Source organism: Budorcas taxicolor, chromosome 21, assembly GCF_023091745.1.
Source record: "Budorcas taxicolor isolate Tak-1 chromosome 21, Takin1.1, whole genome shotgun sequence".
NCBI lineage: Eukaryota > Metazoa > Chordata > Mammalia > Artiodactyla > Bovidae > Budorcas > Budorcas taxicolor.
This window is the reverse complement of record NC_068930.1, coordinates 54,015,648-54,032,206: the sequence shown is the minus strand read 5'-3', so window position 1 is coordinate 54,032,206 and position 16,559 is coordinate 54,015,648. Positions and strand designations below refer to the sequence as shown.

General features: G+C 39.8%; 1 pseudogene; it reads left to right on the top strand.

Annotated features, from left to right (window-relative positions):
- Positions 1–1,094: 1,094 nt before the first annotated feature.
- Positions 1,095–15,985, top strand: LOC128066488 (tigger transposable element-derived protein 1-like; annotated as a pseudogene).
- The last annotated feature ends 574 nt before the right edge of the window (positions 15,986–16,559 follow it).

Genomic DNA, 16,559 nt, shown 5'->3' with positions numbered 1-16,559 from the left:
CCAGTTGTTCCATCCACTGTGAAATCTCATCTCCCCTTACCTGAGGAAAATTTGTTGACACCTGTTTTATTATGGGAGGGGGCCTCCCATACACAATTTTGTAGGGAGAAGAGCCAAGGGACTGTGGGGTCATCCTGAGTCTGAGCAGAGCCGTCGGAAACAAGTCCACCCAGGAACAGTCAGTCTCTAAGATCCACTTGAAGAGTGTCTTTAAGTGTCCAGTTGGTTCCTTCCCCCATCCCAGAACTCTGGGGCCTATATGCTGTATGTAATTTCCACTTGATGTTTAAAGTTTTGCTTAATTGTTATACTAAATCAGCTATGAAAGCAGGGCCATTGTCTGATCCAATGCTGATAGGAAATCCCAGTCTGGGAACTAGCTCCCTAAGCAGGCACCAGGCTACTTTTGATACTCTTTCAGTCCGGGTAGGAAAAGCTTCTACCCAATCCAAGAACATACATACTATGACCAGCAGGTTATGGTAGTGTCGGTGAGGTTTCATTTCAGTGAAGTCCACTTTCAGGTGTTCAAAGGGCAGTGTGCCTTTTAGCTGAATCCCTGGAGGTTTCTGTCTGTGCAGAGAGGCAGCATTGACCTGTGAGCAGGCAGTGCAGTTCTGAGATTTTGTCTGGGAGAGGTGGATACAATCTAGGAGGTCCAGCTGAGGTGGAATTCTGGGGGCATTGACCAGAGGTCTCCATTGCTGGGATTGGAGCCTGCTGAAACAGCGGCTCTATGAACTCCAGGAGAGCTGGTAGAAGAGCAGTGGCTGCTGCAGGAACTTCACCTGGCCCTGGATTGCACATTAAGGCAGCCTCTGGTCCTGGTGGAGTACTGGGAGGCGGGCACATCATTATCCAGTATGGCGGAGGGGTCAGGTCATCCCTGTCCAAATCCTGTAGAATTTCCTTTTTTATCATCAGTCAATTTTTGTGCCATTAATATTTTTCCCTTTCCCTTCTGGATATAGAACCTTGTCCAAGTAGGAGAGTCTTGAGCTAACTCTAGCCATGAGTCAATATATGGATATTGATCCAGGTGTCCTGGCTCTCCTGTGACTACTATATAGACTGCTTCCACTATTTTTAAGTTCATGGTGTTCTCTGGTGGCTATCCTACTCCCATAGGGGACCATTCGACCTCACAGAGTACGTGGAGGTGGATAGGCTTCATCTCCACCCCATAGTCTCCTCCAAATCCCTTCTTTAAATTTTTAATCATGCACTCCAATACAGTTGCCTTAGAGTCACTCGTTCCCATCTTGCTTACCTTCTCGGACCTTCTTCTATTTTTCCGTTTTGTTCTGTCTACGAAGTTCTCAGTACCCTGTGTACTTCTGATATTTCCACTCAATGACACTTAAATTGCCATTCTGCCTCCTTCCTAATCGGGGTGAGAAGAGGAACGATAGAGGATGAGATGGTTGGATGGCATCACTGACTCAATGGACGTGAGTCTGAGTGAACTCTGGGAGTTGGTGATGGACAGGGAGGCCTGGCTTGCTTACCTTCCTCTCCCCTTACCTGCCAGATCCCAGAGGGAGAAGGGGGATCGGCGTGTCTTCACCTGCCAATCAGTAAAGCCAAACCAGAACATCACGTGATCCAAGACTGTTTCTCCTTTAACTTTTAAAGTCCATTCTGCCTTGGTGGACTTTTATCAGGTGCAGATGAAAATACAGATGGGTTAAATATCCCACGTCCCAGGCTGTCTCTGGAAATGCCAATCCATACTCACTTATGTATCTCCCTCATTCTAGCCTGACAATTCAGGGCATCAAGAGGGTCAAGAATATCATAGCAGATGAGACACCTCCTTGGAGAGGGCAGAATACGAGCACACAAAAACCAAGTTTCTTCTCCTAAAAATCCCCTAGCAATTGTTTGGTAATAATTTTCCCCAAGACGGTGTGGACACCACCTCCTAAATGACCTTCATATTTTCCTTCCTAAGCCCTAACATGCTTGGCTACCTGTGTCCCAAGCAATCATTCAGTTCAGTTCGGTTGTTCAGTCATGTCAGACTCTTTGTGACCTCATGAATTGCAGCAAGCCAGGCCTCCCTGTCCATCACCAACTCCCGGAGTTCACTCAGACTCACGCCCATCGAGTCAGTGATACCATCCAGCCATCTCATCCTCTGTCGTCCCCTTCTCCTCCTGCCCCCAATCCCTCCCAGCATCAGAGTCTTTTCCAATGAGTCAACTCTTCACATCAGGTGGCCAAAGTACTGGAGCTTCAGCTTTAGCATCATTCCTTCCAAAGAAATCCCAGGGCTGATCTCCTTCAGAATGGACTGGTTGGATCTCCTTGCAGTCCAAGGGACTCTCAACAGTCTTCTCCAACACCACAGTTCAAAAGCATCAATTCTTCAGCGCTCAGCCTTCTTCACAGTCCAACTCTCACATCCATACATGACCACAGGAAAAACCATAGCCTTGACTAGATGGACCTTAGTTGGCAAAGTAATGTCTCTGCTTTTGAATATGCTATCTAGGTTGGTCATAACTTTTCTTCCAAGGAGTAAGCGTCTTTTAATTTCATGGCTGCAGTCACCATCTGCAGTGATTTTGGAGCCCCAAAAAATAAAGTCTGACACGGTTTCCACTGTTTCCCCATCTATTTCCCATGAAGTGATGGGACCAGATGCCATGATACTCGTTTTCTAAATGTTTAGCTTTAAGCCAACTTTGTCACTCTCCTCTTTCACTTTCATCAAGAGGCTTTTTAGTTCCTCTTCACTTTCTGCCATAAGGGTGGTGTCACCTGCATATCTGAGGTGATTGATATTTCTTCTGGCAATCTTGATTCCAGCTTGTGTTTCTTCCAGCCCAGCATTGCTCATGATGTACTCTGCATAGAAGTTAAATAAGCAGGATGATAATATACAGCCTTGACGTACTCCTTTTCCTATTTGAAACCAGTCTGTTGTTCCATGTTCAGTTCTAACTGTTGCTTCCTGACCTGCACACAGATTTCTCAAGAGGCAGGGCAGGTGGTCTGGTATTCCCATCTCTTTCAGAAATTTCCACAGTTTATTGTGATCCACACAGTCAAAGGCTTTGGCATAGTCAATAAAGCAGAAATAGATGTTTCTCTGGAACTCTCTTGCTTTTTCCATGATCCAGCGGATGTTAGCAATTTGATCTCTGGTTCCTTTGCATTTTCTAAAACCAGCTTGAACATCAGGAAGTTCACGGTTCACATCTTGCTGAAGCCTGGCTTGGAGAATTTTGAGCATTACTTTACTAGCATGTGAGATGAGTGCAATTGTGTGGTAGTTTGAGCATTCTTTGGCATTGTCTTTCTTTGGAATTGGAATGAAAACTGACCTTTTCCAGTCCTGTGGCCACTGCTGAGTTTTCCAAATTTGCTGGCATATTGAGTGCAGCACTTTCACAGCATCATCTTTCAGGATTTGAAACAGCTCTACTGGAATTCCATCACCTCCACTAGCTTTGTTCGTAGCGATGCTTTCTAAGGCCCGCTTGACTTCACATTCCAGGATGTCTGGCTCTAGATGAGTGATCACATCATCACGATTATCTGGGTCGTGAAGATCTTTTTTGTACAGATCTTCTGTGTATTCTTGCCACCTCTTCTTAATATCTTCTGCTTCTGTTAGGTCCATACCATTTCTGTCCTTTATTGAGCCCATCTTTGCATGAAATGTTCCCTTGGTATCTCTAATTTTCTTGAAGAGATCTCTAGTCTTTCTCATTTTGTTCTTTTCCTCTATTTCTTTGCATTGATCACTGAAGAAGGCTTTCTTATCTCTTCTTGCTATTCTTTGGAACTCTGCATTCAGATGCTTGTATCTTTCCTTTTCTCATTTCTTTTCCACCTTTTTTCTTTTCACAGCTATTTGTAAGGCCTCCCCAGGCAGCCATTTTGCTTTTTTCCATTTCTTTTCCATGAGGATCGTCTTGATCCCTGTCTCCTGTACAATGACACGAGCCTCATTCCATAGTTCATCAGGCACTGTATCTATCAGATCTAGGCCCTTAAATCTATTTCTCACTTCCACTGTATAATCATAAGAGATTTGATTTAGGTCATACCTGAATGGTCCAGCGGTTTTCCCTACTTTCTTCAATTTGAGTCTGAATTTGGCAATAAGGAGTCATGATCTGAGCCACAGTCAGCTCCTGGTCTTGTTTTTGTTGACTGTATAGAGCTTCTCCATCTTTGGCTGCAAAGAACATAATCAATCTGATTTCAGTGTTGACCATCTGGTGATGTCCATGTGTAGAGTCTTCTCTTGTGTTGCTGGAAGAGGGTGTTTGCTATGACCAGTGCATTTTCTTGGCAAAACTCTATTAGTCTTTGCCCTGCTTCATTCCCTATTCCAAGGCCAAATATGCCTGTTACTCCAGGTGTTTCTTGACTTCCTACTTTTGCATTCCAGTCCCCTATAATGAAAAGGACATCTTTTTTGGGTGTTAGTTCTCAAAGGTCTTGTAAGTTTTCATAGAACCATTCAACTTCAGCTTCTTCAGTGTTACTGGTTGGGGCATAGACTTGGATTACTGTGATTTTGAATGGTTTGCCTTGGAAACAAACAGAGATCATTCTGTCGTTTTTGAGATTGCATCCAAGTACTGCATTTCGGACTCTTTTGTTGACCATGATGGCTACTCCATTTCTTCTGAGGGATTCCTGCCTGCAGTAGTAGATATAATGGTCGTGTGAGTTAAATTCACCCATTCCAGTCCATTTTAGTTCGCTGATTCCTAGAATGTCGACGGTTCACTCTTGCCATCTCTTGTTTGACCACTTCCAATTTACCAAGCAATCATTGCCACCTGACTATTCCAGGCTCCTGTGGGTCAGTACCCCTTCTAATCCCTCCCAGGGGGGGTGATCAAGCCCCTTCTTCCACCCTACCAGGTTGGTTCCTCCTCACTTGAGTGCTCAGTTCCCATGCTGCCGTCCACTACCTGCTAATGTGAAAGGTCCGGACATTGAGAAGCAGAATCCTTCCAGAAGGGCGAGGCGCCTTCCCTCTCTAGATTTGAGCCACAAAGCCTCGGAGTAGTTCCAAATGGGACTTGTCTCCTCAAAGTGAGGAGTTTCCTGGCCAACGCACCAAATGTTGTAGCCATGCGTCCTGGGAAACAAACTCACTCAGAAAGACAGTGCAGATAGTGGAGTGCAGTTTATTACACTGGCAGCCCAAGGAAGAGTCTCCTCTTAGCCAAGGACCCTGACCAGTTTTTCTGAAAACCTTATACACCCTAAGTGTACATGCCCAAACAGAAAAAGAGATGAAGCTCTGCAATCAACTGCTGCTACAAGGACTTGCTGGTATCACACAAAGAGGGATCTGTGCTATAATTAAAGTTGAATGTTGCGTATATGTTCCTGATTTATCTGGCTATATATCAGCCACCCTAGATGACATGAAAGGTCAAGTAAAAGTTATGTCTGATGATAATCTTCCTTTTTGGACTTCAGTCCTATCTTGGGTGAAGGGTGATTGGTGGAAAACTATATTTATCGTGGTTATAGTTGCCTTGATATTTCTGCTTTGTGGACCCTTTATTTTACAATGTATTATGAACTTTGTAACTCAAAGGTTGATGCTGTTCTCCCAAACTGGAGGTCGGAGAGTCAGGGTGCAATATATCCCTAAGAATGATGCTCACACTATGAGTTAAGAGCATCAAGAGCAGGGAATGAAGGAGGAAAGAGACAGAACAGGCTCCATCTTGAAAGTAGGACTCCATCTTGGGCCGGACTGTGGACTTTGAGCTATATGCCCAGTATCTATGGAAACAACATACCAACTGGAAAACCAGGCCCCCTGGATGGAAGCCCCCCAGGGCTCATACCAGGACTCTCTGTTGCCTAAAAGAATACCCTAATTATCTGTGTAACTGAATAGAATCATAAATTCCATTATGCTTATTGGGGAATGACCACAGACCTATTGATAATTGTCCACTGTTAACTACCTAGGCTTAAGGCATATGAATCAGGGGTTAACTTTGATTGTATCTTTCTTTTCCTTTGTTCAGAATAGTTTCAGGGAATTTGGGGAAGTGGATTTGGGCACATACACTTAGGGTATGTAAGTTTTTCAGAAAAACTGGTCAGGGTCCTTGGCTAAGAGGAGACCCTGCCTTGGGCCCGCTGGTGTAATAAACTTCACTCCACTATCTGCATTGTCCTTCTGAGTGAGCTTGTTTCCCAGATTCCATGGCTATGATAAGGCGATGCTCTAATGGCTAAGCAAAGCAAACAAAAATTCCTTCTCTCATAAAGCTTACATTTTAATTTCATATCAGATGACATATGTTTATTTTTTATTGCCTATCTTCTGCCATAACCATCCCCCCTGGAAACTTGATGTTTTTATCTCCCATTTTTACATACTAAGCCTTCAGAAATGCATCAATTATAGTTCAGGTAAACTACTCTGGCACTGGTTTTCATGGAAGTTTTAGTTAGTAGGTTTCCACTTTCATAAGCCATAATTCCCTGTATTAGCCTGTCAATCTCTCCAATTTGAGGAAGCGGGCAGCGGTTTACCCTGTGACCTCATTTCTCTTATGGATCTAAGAAGAGGTGTTGATGTTTTACTTTCTTTCAGTATTTTACTTGCTGTTAGGAAAGAAGTGATGTTTCCTATGCTTTTCACATAACAAACTGGAAACTGGAAGTCTGCTTAAGGTTTTTCAGAAATATATTTTTCCTAATAAAAACAGGAACACAAACACACACACACACACACACACACGATTATACATAAGAAATAACTGTATATACTGTTGTCTCTATCACCTATCCCTCAACATCCTTCTTCCTGATTTTGAATGGGTTTCGAATGTGATGATTGGAGCTGCTGCAGACATCCTATAACCAGGAAGCAAGACTTTGCTGACATGCTAAAGATGACAGATCAGAAAGATGAATGGAATTTAGACCCAGAATTTGACCTCTGTGCTATATCTTGGACTGTCCATCTCTGGATTGGTGTTATGTGAGATAAAAATAGGCCTCTGTTATCTTGTTTAAGTCACTTTTGATCAGTTATTCTGTGACTTAAGAAGAACTAATGTTAAATCAGACAGTTATGGCCTCTTTCATTTCAAACTATTAAATCAATCATCTATGTTCTGCTTCCTCTCTGTAATTCCTCCTAAGATGATATTTTGGGAGCTATAGGAAATATTTCTTTGTTCTTGAGGTCTCTGAAAACGTAGAGTTCCATCTTGCCACTGTTTCTGTCCCTCTTAGGTCCCTGCTACCAAGTGGCTGGTGAGGATCAGTTTCTGCTCAGCACATCTGCTCCTTCTGATCCTGGAAGCATTAGCATTTACTCTCCACTTCATCACTGTTCACCTTTTTGCTGTTTGAGAAGATTTGCTCTGTCCTAGGTAAGCTCCACAGGTCACTCTGGGTTGACTCTGCCTCATTTCAGCTATTGCCAGTGCTTCATATCCCTTGGAATTTTGACTGTGACTTCTATTCAAATCCTATCAAGGAAGGGATCTCCTTGTGCTGTCGACCAGACCACATAATCACATCTCGCTACATGACTAATGAGGGAACTCTGATACTTTTGTGTTACAGGAAACAAGGAACTTCAGGGGAACTCAAGGAATCCAAAAGAAGGCATTCACGGTGGCTAAACACTCTACACTACAGACACTATTCATGTGTACTTATCCCATATTGTCATAGTTCAGTAATTTTCCAAAGTACAAAATAGATAACTGAGGAATAAAAAGGCCCTTGGTTTTGACTTTGCCCACAATTCTTTTAAATATTCCTTCAGTAACATCCATTCTGATAAGGGCAAGGAGGAAGGAGAATACATTTATCTCAACACTTGCCACCCTCCCTCCATGTTCCTTCTTCTTAAAATTAATTAGGAACCAAGAAAGTAGATTTTCTACTTTTTTTTTTTCATCCAGACTTCCTTAACACTGTATCTTTCACACTCCTGCCTCTTCTTCAGTATTGTAATGATAGAATCATACTGAGAAGCATGATTTATGGGGAAAGAAGTGAAAAATCTTAGCAGTTAAACAATGCAAGACAATATTCCTTAACCATAGCAACTTAAATTGATAAAGACTAAACTAATTGACAGGGAATTTGTTGGGCAGATAGTGGGTAGCTCAAAAATCTAAATGGAGTGCTTTACAACTAGCCAAAAGAAAACTAAGAGTAATTGAAGGGGAAATGAGCACCAAGGTAAGTCTCTGTGCTGTTCTGTATTTGGTCGCTCAATTGTATCTGACTCTCTGTGACCCCATGGACTGTAGTCTGCCACACTTCTCTGTCCATGGGGGTTCTCCAGGCAAGAATACTGGAGTGGGTTGCCATGCCCTCCTCCAGGGGATCTTCCCAACCCAGGTATCAAATCCAGGTCTCCCATGCTGCAGGTAGATTCTTTACCATCTGAGCCACCAGCAAAGCCCAAGAGTACTGGAATGGGTAGCCTAGCCCTTCGCCAGGGGATCTTCCTGACCCAGGGATTGAACTGGGGTCTCCTGCACTGATAGGTAGATTCTTTACTGCTGAGCCACCAAATAAGACCCTGGTAGAAGGGTAATTTCCCACACACAAAAATGAGTTGCTTACAGAAAGTTATACAGATGCTGGGCAGCAAAACAGTAGATGTCTATTACATGAGGAGAGATCTGGACAAAGGAGATCTCCCAACTTCTTTCTCCCTTTGAAAAATTTCCACACTTAATAATCCTTAACATAATGCTATTGTCATTGCCTTCAGGGTGGAAGATATAGCTCTATGCTGCTGCTAAGTCGCTTCAGTCTTGTCCGACTCTGTGCGACCCCATAGATGGCAGCCCACCAGGCTCCGCCATCCCTGGGATTCTCCAGGCAAGAACACTGGAGTGGGTTGCCATTTCCTTCTCCACTGCATGAAAGTGAAAAGTAAAAGTGAAGTCGCTCAGTCGTGTCTGACTCTTAGTGACCCCATGGACTGCAGCCTTCCAGGCTCCTCCATCCATGGGATTTTCCAGACAAGAGTACTGGAGTGGGGTGCCATTGCCTTCTCTCATATAGCTCTACATCAGTGAGCAAATAAGGATTGTTTCATTATTAAAACATTTTATTTCCTAATCACTTTAGTGGATGCTAAGGGAACTCAGAAACATTAGGGTTCAGCAAAACAACACAATGAACAGATACAGGATGTGAATTTAGTTTTGGGAGTATTTCACCATCATCATTTAAAAATAAATACACAGCATGCAATTACTCTGTGGGTAAAGCAAGAGTTTCAATCTCAGTTACATAACTAATAGAGAATCATGACAATAGAGTCTAATGAGCTTGGGTTTAGAACTCGACAGTCTTTGGATCAGTTTCCCAGCTTGTGAAATTGGGACAATAATCCTGTTTCCTTAAACTATCTTCAGGAATCAAGGAAAAATCAAATAAGGTAAGACAAAATATTTTAGAGTGCACATTATGTTTTTTACCATCAATATTAAAAGGCTCCCTTAAATTAGTGCTAGATACATGAAGGATTCCATCAAGAAATAATACACTGAATATGGCTTATGTAAAGCACATTATAAAATGAATCTTCACAGATAAACAATTTTTGAGACAATATCATATTCATAACTCTCTCAAGGCTAACTTCAATATATCCAATTGAATCACTAGACTCTACTTCCTTCCCAGAGGAGACAACGTTTAGTAAACTTCAACAAAGCATACTTTTTACTTCTCTTTCTGAAAGATAATCAACTGCCAGAATAAAAAATATAAGGCATATCAAAGATACATATCAACATCCCAAAAGGAAAATAATCTTATCTCTCTTCTGCAATGCAGCTTTAATCAAATTTTATAATCAAGAGCAAAAGAAACTTTGCTAGTTTGCTGCCCATCAATTTTTTTAAAAATTTATTTTAGATTTTATACATATATATATATTTTTTTTTTTGCTTAAAGTTTAAGTATATACTTTGTTTCTCAAATTTAGCTTCAAATTTCTCATTTGAATTTCATAAAGAAAATAGGAGGATTTTCTCTTTTCTTATACAACTATTTGGCAGAAGAAACTCCTACAATATTATGAACAGAGTTCTTAAACTGCATGCTAAGTCAAAAAGGGTCTCTCTAGGGTATGTGATGTTCTAGGACCTAAGAAATTTACAGTTTTAAGAAGTTCCACCTTAGAGTATCCATTTTTCAGTCTATCTCTAATGCCAATGTACAAGACACAAGTAATTTATAATGCAGTAAACAGACACTCACATTGGCCTTTTTCTGCTGAGCAGTTTGAACAAGGCCACTAAAACAATGACATCCTGAAAATAACCTCTTTCATCTTGTGTATCAGCAATCAATATTAAAATACTAGAATGACTACAACACCAAGATAAATAGTTTAAAATACTTTGCTCTAGAAATAATAGCCTGAACAATAATCTAGAGTGTGGAAAATATATTCTAGAAATATAAAACATGAAATATGAAAATATTTCTATATGAGATAAGACACAAATTAATGCATGAAATGATTACAATTAGTCAGGTGACAAAAATCACTTTAATGAATAAATATTAATAATAACATAGGTCATCTAGTTGTTTTGTCTGGCCAAACACAATCTCTTTTTCTATTAATTTATAATTAAAAACAATTTTAAAATACACTTGTTGCTAACATTTGTGTGCATGATTTAGAAACCATAAATTTTTTAACAAAACTAATGTTTATTTTTCCTAATATAAATGAGACAGTTCACTGAAATCTGACATAATCTCACTTCAATTCAGATAAATGAAACATTCTGTTGACAAATCTTTAAATATCTTCTAAGAATAGCATGAGTTATATTTGGATCTGCAATACAACAAACTCAAGTAGCAAAGAAAGTCATAGTTTTAAGCATAACTATTTTAAAAACTACAATATTCAGGATTTCTCTGCAAATGAAGATAACAACAGTATTTATTATTATTTATGGATCCAATGTGAAAGAGCAGATAGTGATATGTAGTCATGTTCTCAAAGAGTACAAAGGAAAGCAATAATTTAAATTAGGAATTCATCTGGAATCTGTAGAGATGTGTACAATTTGAAAATATACTTCATTCTTAAAGAATGAAGAATCTGATGCTACTCAACATACTATGATAAATAAAAGAGGCTAACAGAATTACTGGCTAGTTCTTGTTTAAAAATACGTATTAGATCAGAATTTCTTTGATAACAGAATTACTAGCTTGGTCTTGTTTATTTTTCTAACTCAAGCTCCTATCTAGTCAGTGGCCTTAACTTTTCCCAAGATAAGTAAAGAAAAGCAAATTTAGAAAGAAAAAGTACAGTGGACATATTATTTTTCATATCCTTTATCTCTGTAGTTAAGAGTGAGAAAAGTTAGGCCGAGCATGAAGAAAGGAGAATGGAATAGCCAGTTTAATTTTCTTCAGTGGTTATTTCTTCAAACTCTGAATTAACCATTTTTTGTTTAATTTATTGTAAATTTACATAACAATGGAAGTTTTATATAGAATTTTATTTTTTCCCTCTTTTATTTCATTTTTTAATTAAAATTAAAATTTAATTATTTTTTAATTTAAATTTATTTATTTTAATTGGATGCTAATTACTTTACAATATTGTATTGGTTCTGCCACACATCAATGTGAATCCACCACAGGCATACACATGTTCCCCATCCTGAACCCTCCTCACACTTCCCTCCCCGTACCATCCCTCTGGGTCATCCCAGTGCACCAGCCCCAAGCATCCTGTATTGAACCTGGACTGGTGATTTGTTTCTAATATGATATTATACATGTTTCCATGCCATTCCCCCAAATCATCCCACCCTCGCCCTCTCCCACAGAGTCCAAAAGACTGTTCTATACATCTGTGTCTCTTTTGCTGTCTCACATACAGGGTCATCGTTACCACCTTTCTAAATTCCATATATATGCATTAGTATACTGTATTGGTGTTTTTCTTTCTGGCTTACTTCACTCTGTATAATAGGCTCCAGTTTCATCCACCTCATTAGAACTGATTCAAATGCATTCTTTTTAATGGCTGAGTAATACTCCATTGTGTATATGTACCACAGCTTTCTTATCCATTCATCTGCTAATGGGCATCTAGGTTGCTTCCATGTCCTGGCTATTATAAACAGTGCTGCGGTGAACATTGGGGTACACGTGTCTCTTTCGATTCTGGTTTCCTCGGTGTGTATGCCCAGCAGTGGGTTTGCTGGGTCATAAGGGAGTTCTATTTCCAGTTTTTTAAGGAATCTCCACACTATTCTCCATAGTGGCTGTGCTAGTTTGCATTATATAGCATTTTAGTATAAGAAATAGAAAATTCTCCTGCTGACAGATTCAAGAAATGAGACTTATCTATTACATTCTTGCTTCATAACAATTAGAAACTTGGGATGTACTAGGAATACTTGTAACTATCAAATTCTTATAAATGTTTTAATGTGCTTTCACAACCATTATTTATTTTGTAAAGTGCCTCTTGGAGGACATGAAAGCAGATAGAACTCCATTTTATAAAAGAAAGTTAATGATAAAGTTGTTATAAATAAATTCAAGAATGTAATGAAAATTCACATGCCTTGATTATGTTCTTTCTTTTTGCAATTACATGCATAATTCAAAGTTTTTCCTTGTCATTTAATTTGGTTTATCAAGTGTCAGTGAAAAAATACTCAAACATCACTGAATTTAAAATACCATAAAATTTGACAGTATATATACTTGGGTTGATTGATATATAGTCATACCTCATTTTATTGCACTTTGCTTTATTGCATTTTACCGATATTGCATTTTTCACAAACTGAAGCTTTGTGGCAACTGTGTACCAAGCAAGACTATCAGTGATACTTTTCCAATAGCATTTGCTCATCCCATGTCTCTGTATCACATTTTGGTCATTCTCCCAACATTTCAAACTTTTTCATTATTACTATACCTGTTATGGTGATCTGTGATCAGTGACTTTTGATGTTACTATTTTATTTGTTTGGAGGCACTATGAATTGTGCCCATATGATAAATAATGGCTAAATATTATGCGTATTGTGACTCGACCACCAATCATCCGTTCCTCTTTCTCTCTCCCTCTCCTCTGGTTCTTCTGTTCCCTGAGACACAACAGTATTGAAAATAGGCCAATTAATAAGCCTCAAAAGCCTCTGAGTGTTTCAGTGAAAAAAAAAGAGTCGCTTAAAATCAAAAGTTATAAATGACTAAACTTAGTGAGGAAGTCATGTCAAAAGCCGAGACAGATCAAAAGCTAAGCCTTGTGCCAAACGGTCAAGTTGTGAATGCAAAGGAAAAGGTCTTGAAGGAACTTAAAAGTACTACTCCAGTGAACACAAGAATAAGAAACAGCCTTACAGGTGAAATGGAGAAAGTTTTAGTGGTCTGGATGGAAGAACAAACCAGCCACAGCACTCCCTTATGTCAAAGCCTAACAGAGAAAGACCCTAGCCTAACTCTCTTCAATTCTACGAAGAATGAGAGAGGTGAGGAAGCTGAAGAAAAGTAGGAAGCTAGTAGAGATTGGTTCATGAGGTTTAAGGGAAGAAGCCCTCTCCATGACATAAAATCATAAATGCTGACATTGAAGCTGCAGCAAGTTACTCAGAAGATCTAGCTATTATTAATAAAGGCGGCAAAGGTCAGTTTTCATTCCAATCCCAAAGAAAGGAAATGCCAAAGAATGCTCAAACTACCACACAATTGCACTCATCTCACATGCTAGTAAAGTAATGCTCAAAATTCTCCAAGCCAGGCTTCAGCAATACGTGAACCGTGAACTTTCTGATGTTCAAGCTGGTTTTAGAAAAGACAGGGGAACCAGAGATCAAATTGCCAACATCTGCTGGATCATGGAAAAAGCAAGAGAGCTACAGAAAAACATCTAATTCTGCTTTATTGACTATGCCAAAGCCTTTGACTGTGTGGATCACAAGAAACTGTGGAAAATTCTGAAAGAGATGGGAATACCAGACCACCTGACCTGCCTCTTGAGAAATCTGTATGCAGGTCAGGAAGCAACAGTTAGCACTGGACATGGAACAAAAGACTGGTTCCAAATAGGAAAAGGAGTACATCAAGGCTGTATATTGTCACCCTGCTTATTTAACTTCTGTGCAAAGTACATCATGAGAAACACTGGGCTGGAAGAAACACAAGCTGGAATCAAGATTGCCGGGAGAAATATCAATAACCTCAAATATGCAGATGACACCACCCTTATGGCAGAAAGTGAAGAGGAACTCAAAAGCCTCTTGATGAAAATGAAAGAGGAAAGTGAAAAAGTTGGCCTAAAGCTCAACATTCAGAAAACGAGTATCATGGCATCCAGTCCCATCACTTCATGGGAAATAGATGGGGAAACAGTGGAAACAGTGGCTGACTTTATTCTTCTGGGCTCCAAAATCACTGCAGATGGTGACTGCAGCCATGAAATTAAAAGACGCTTACTCCTTGGAAGAAAAGTTATGACCAAACTAGATAGCATATTCAAAAGCAGACATTACTTTGCCAACTAAGGTCCGTCTAGTCAAGGCTATGGTTTTTCCTGAGAGTTGGACTGTGAAGAAGGCTGAGTGCTGGAGAATTGATGCTTTTGAACTGTGGTATTGGAGAAGACTGTTGAGAGTCCCTTGGACTGCAAGGAGATCCAACCAGTCCATTCTGAAGGAGATCAGCCCTGGGATTTCTTTGGAAGGAATGATTCTAAAGCTGAAACTCCAGTACTTTGGCCACCTCATGAGAAGAGTTGACTCATTGGAGAAGACTTTGATGCTGGGACGGATTGGGGGCAGGAGGAGAAGGGGACAACCGAGGATAAGATGACAGGATGGCATCACTGACTCGATGGACGTGAGTCTGAGTGGACTCCGGGAGATGGTGATGGACAGGGAGGCCTGGTGTGCTGCAATTCATGGGGTCGCAAAGAGTAGGACACGACTGAGTGACTGAACTGAACTGAACTCTGCCTATGCTCCGTAAATGGAATAATATAGCATAGACAATAGCACATCTACTTACAACATGGTTTATCTGCTATTTTAAGCCTACTGTTGACACCTACAGCTAAAAAAAAAAAAAAAAAAAAAAAATTCAAACTGGTACTGTTCAGTGCTAATGTACCTGGTCACCCTAGAACTCTGGTGGAGATGGTCAATGAGATTAATATTGTTTCCACGTCTGCTAACACAGCATGAATTCAGCAGCATGGAACAAGGAGTTATTTAGACTTTCGAGTCATATTGTTTAAGAATTACAGTTCATAACAATATAGCTGCCATAGAAACCAATTCTTTTGATGGATCTGGGCAAAGTAAATTGTAAACCTGGAAAGGATTTGTCATTCTAGATGCCATTGAGAAACTTTGTGACTCAGGGGAAGATGTCAAAATACCAACACTAACGGGAGTTTGGAAGGCAACGATTCCACTCCTTATGGATGACTGTGAGGAGTTCAAGACTTCAGAGGAGGAAGTCAATGCAGACGTGGTAGAAATAGGAAGAGAACTAGAAGAGGAGCCTGAACATGTGACCAAATTGCTATAATCTGATGATAAAAATTTAACAGATGAGGAGTTGCTTCTTATGGATCAGCAAAGAAAGTGGTTTCTTGAGATAGAATCTACTCCCAGTGAAGATGCTGTGAAAATTGTTGAACCAACAACAAAGGATTTGGAATAGCTATTAAAGCAGCAACAGTTTGAGAGGATTGACTTCAATTTTGAGAGTTCTCCTGTGGGTGAAATACCCAGACAACATTGGGTACTACAGAGAAATCATTTGTGAAACAAAGAATCAATCAATGCTGCAACCTTCATTGTTGTCTTAAGAAATTGCCATAGTCACCCCAACCTTCAGCAGCAACCACCCGGATCAGTCAATCAGCAGCCATCTACTTGGAGGCAAGAACTTCCACAAACAAAAAAAATTATGATTCACTGAAGGCTCAGATGAACTTTAGCACTTCTAGCAAAAAATTATTTTTAATCAAGGTTAAGTGCACTATTTTAGGCATCATGCTATTGGAGGCTTTATACTATACTCAACTGCAGTATAGTATAAACATAACTTTTATGTGCATTGCAAAATCAAAATATGTGTCACCCACTTTATTATAATATTTACCTTATCTCTGTGTCCTGGAAACAAAACTACAATATCTCCGAGATGTGTCTACAATTAATGATCTATTTTACTTAGTTTAAATATCTCCAAATAAACCATGTAATTACACGTCATCATGACCCCTCAACATATGACCATTCAACAACTAGTTCTAATTTTTTCAAGTTCTTAAGTAGCCTTCAAATCATTTGAACACATTTTACCACTGAAACTCATAATTTTTTGCATTCCATGATACTGTTTCTCCCCTCCCCTGTTGAACTGCATTTTCTGTCTCCATAGTCAGCTGCTCTTGTTTATTATGTTCCTGTATACAAATTCACAGGTTCATTCAGAGAATGTCTTCCTTTTCTTCACAGCTTCATAACTTCTCACAGATTGCCTGAGCACCTTAATGCACATGACTCAAA